A 4,132-nucleotide genomic window follows, 5' to 3' on the forward strand; every position below is an offset into this window, starting at 1 on the left:
TTTTACAAGTATCACCATCATAGTGCTATTAGGTTTTAAGCCATTGAATCTACTTTTTAATTATTAATAGCCCTTGGATTAAACACTATTCCACATACCACCACCTACCATCATCATCTCAACCTCACATCTCTCCATCCAAGGGCTAAAAACACACAAGTATCACCCCCATCTTTACGCCGTTAAACGAGAAAACGCCTTATATCGACCATTAAAATTACAAATTTTAAACCCTTTGATCATTAGGCAAATGATGTCGAAAAAATTTGAAATTTGATTTCTAAACACTTCAAGTGGTATAGATCATGTTCAACGGTGTCGATCGTCGATTTGGAGGCTCCATCATCGAAAACAAATGGGTGGCAAAAGTGTCGCTTTGCTATCGATAGCATTCTAGCTCAACTCTATATATATATATAGTAAGTCTTGTGTGCTATTAGGAGCACGGAGACCTTCGTACTCCTAAGCTGTTTTCGATGATGGAGTTTTCGAATCGACAATCAGTTCCGTTAAACTTGATTTACCGTATTTAAAGTATCTAGAAAATAAATTTTGCGATATTTTGATATCATTTATCTAGCGATCGAAAATGTTCAAAATCAACAGATAAAAATAAAAATCTCACAAAAGAAGTGGTGATATAACACTAAAATTTTCGATCAGAAATATTAATCTTGAATGTTTTGTGCATAGCAGGTAAAAGATATTCTTTGCTCAATTGCTCATCAGCACAGAAGAGGTTAAAAATATTATGAGCTAGGATCTGCGGCGCATTTTGTTTTTAGAAGAGCTTTCAACTATAAAATATTATGAGCACGGGCCACGGGCCTCTTCTCGACCCGGAATGGGCCAGGCCCTTTCGAGCCATGCCGTGTCCGGCCGTTGGGCCCAAGGGAAGAGACCCAGCACGGCCCTGAAGTTCGGGCTTAAAATTCTAAAATAAAGTTTAGTAATTTAAAAAATTAATGGGGCAATAAATAAAAAAGTGGCCATTGAGTGGTCTAGTTTTAAGATCTGCAGCCGAAGTTAGTTGTAGATCGGTTGCAGATCGAGCAGTATTTTTTTTTTCTCTTTTAGCTTGTCAAAAATGTATGGAGGCCTCTCAACTGTAGGCCGTTCTTAATCAAACCCCTTAACTTAAACATTTTTTATTTACACCATTTTAATTAACTTCTATTTTTTTATTTATTTAGATTGTCCATTTGAGTTAAAACTCTGCTAAACTAAAGAGCTCAATAAGCTATTTTCAATTAATTATCTAATTTCATGCACTACAAAGTGATTAAATCTATTAAAATTGTTGAAATTATTAAAAGAATTGATAAAATCTCCAACTTGTTTTTATTAAAATTACTTTATTTAAAAAAAAGAAAAGAACATAAAAATTATCAATGCGAAAGAAAATTAGTTCTAGCTAGGGTCAACAAGGCAAAATGAGTTTTCCTTCGGAAAGCGGTAGCTCAACTTGAATGCTATTTGAGATAAATCTCCAAATAATTTTATTTTTATATGTTCTAGATAATGTACTCTACTCAAAACGACACTTCTCGTGATCTCTCTCTATCCTTCAATTACATATGTTCCTGCTGCAAGTTTTATGATTTGTTCCAATATTTCATAACGATGTCTGATTCTCTAATAAATTTCTTTCTTTCTTCAGCATGAAAAAATGATAGGGTACTGTGCCTCTACATTAGACAAGTACATGAAAGAACACAATACAACCAAGAAAGTAGCCGTTGCAAAAGTACGCTCCACGATCGAAGATGCATGGAAAACGATAAACCAAGCGTTCATGAAGCCAACTAATGTTCCGATGCCCCTTATCGAACGAGCTGCTAATTTCACTCGAGCGATGGAAATAATATACAAGTATTTGGATGGGTTCACAAACTCTGCTTATCTTAAAGAATTCAGCTCGTTATTGTTCGTGCAGTCGATCGCTATTTGAGTGCTTGATGTCTAGTATTTCTGTCTACTAATCAATCTGAATAAAAGTAGGCAAGTATTAATCTTCGTGCAAGTTTACATATCACTTAAGAAAATGGTTGGTTTCGTGATAGCGATCTAATGAATAAGAAATAATGAAACTGAAGTCTTTTATGATTAGATTGTCATGATGTATCTTTCTAAAATTATGTATGTGAATGAACTTCTTGGCCGGAATGTAATTTAAGTTCTTAGTTGTTTACCCGGATCTAGATGCTAAACCATATTTGTTTCCTTAGTTATGTACTTAAAATAACTACACGTACTAGTGTCACTACAATAAAAACGGTGTATAGCGACTGTTGGACCTGCCTAAAAAGCCCAAAAGAAGCCCATATATATATATATATATATATATATATATATATATATATATATATATATATATATATATGAGCGATCGATTTCGAACTCATTTTCGCGAACATGAATTAACTCGAGAATAATGAGCTGGATTGCGAGCTATATCGAGTCGAACATGAACAAGCTGATCTTAGCTCGTATTCGGCTTGTTTATTAAACGTGTGATCAATCTCAAGCTCATGTTCGAGCTAATTAGAAAATGACTTATGAATAATGTGCTGAATTGCCAGCCCTACTATAAGGGATATATATCATTAGCATTAATTTTAGCAATTATCTCTTACAAAACATGAACCTATCAACCCACCAAACTACTGTAACAAAATCTGGAACTAGCTAGAACTAGCCAGAAGTGAGCATCATGGACGATCATTAACAGCACGCGGCCGAGGCGCGCGGCACTGCTTCAGAAAGATCTTGACGGATCTTGGCGAAAAGTGTAAAATGAATACCTGGGCACTCCAGTACATCGAACAAGACTCGTGAAAAAAGGATTGAGATAAAAGGTTAAAAAGAAATCAAGAAACAGTAACCTTACAAGTTTATACAATTAATTATATCATTCTATTCCTATAAAATAAATTCACAAGTACTAAACAAAAGAGAAATCCAAAATAATAACAGCCATTTGTTTTAAAATAATGTAGAACATTTTACTACCAAAACTTTTGTTGAAGTTCATATTGCAGTTGCCTGCTCCCTTGGCATATGCAATTAAGCTAAAAATCAAGGGGCGTTGATTTGCAATTTTTTTTTTCCTCATGTTATGTGGGAAAGATCATCAACATGTTTTCTTAATTTTCATTTGTTAAGATATATATTAGTCTGAAAACTGGAGACATCAAGCATTATTGAATAGTCAAAATACTCAATATCAGTCCATCGAAATTCCGTCTTTGGAAAGGGACATGCTTTGAGTTTTCCAAAAACGATCTGTATATATAAACTGTACGTTGATGTGTTGATCACCACAGAGATCTTGAATTATATCTAAATATAAACTAAAGTACTCATATCATGTATATATACCGATACACCAAGAATACAGTAATCTGGAGTCTCTGCGCAAGGCTCTACTTGAAATGCATAGCTTATAAGAAAGTTATTACATGAATTTTTGCTATACTAATGCAAAAGTTCTCTCTAAATTCGCTTTATTAACTAATTTAATAACTATACTGTTGTGCCGCCCTGCAGAGAACTATAAGCTGGAAGTGGAATATGGAAAGACTTACTTGCTTCGCATCATCAATGCCGCTCTCGATAACCAGTTCTTCTACAAGGTGGCCGGCCACACTTTCACAGTGGTCGGCGTGGATGCGACCTATACCAAGCCCTACAAAACAGATGTGATCGTCATCNGGTTGAGTGGGTGGTTGGTTGAATAGTATAATCTAATGGTTGAAAATGATCCTAGGAGTAGATCTAACGGTAAAAAAGTTACAAGCACCAAATGCTTGGTATTTTTACAAGCACTATAGCTAGACTATATATATATATATATATATATATATATATATATATATATATATATATAAAGAGAAGTGAAGGCTCGGCTTCGCGCACCGCCCGCCCAACTCTCTTGCCGCTGCTGCCGACGACCACGACGCCGACGCCATCGAACGAGCTGTAGCACACCCTCGGGGAGCAGAGGAAAAGGCACAAGAGTAGCACCATTTTTGTTTTCCTTTCTTGAGCACATACAAGTGCACCCCAAATCATGCTTTTAATAAATTTCATGATGAGCTTCGGTTGAATTTCATGTTGCATTCATGATCCA

The sequence above is a fragment of the Ananas comosus genome, linkage group 20 (assembly GCF_001540865.1).
Source record: "Ananas comosus cultivar F153 linkage group 20, ASM154086v1, whole genome shotgun sequence".
Classification (NCBI taxonomy): Eukaryota; Viridiplantae; Streptophyta; class Magnoliopsida; order Poales; family Bromeliaceae; genus Ananas; species Ananas comosus.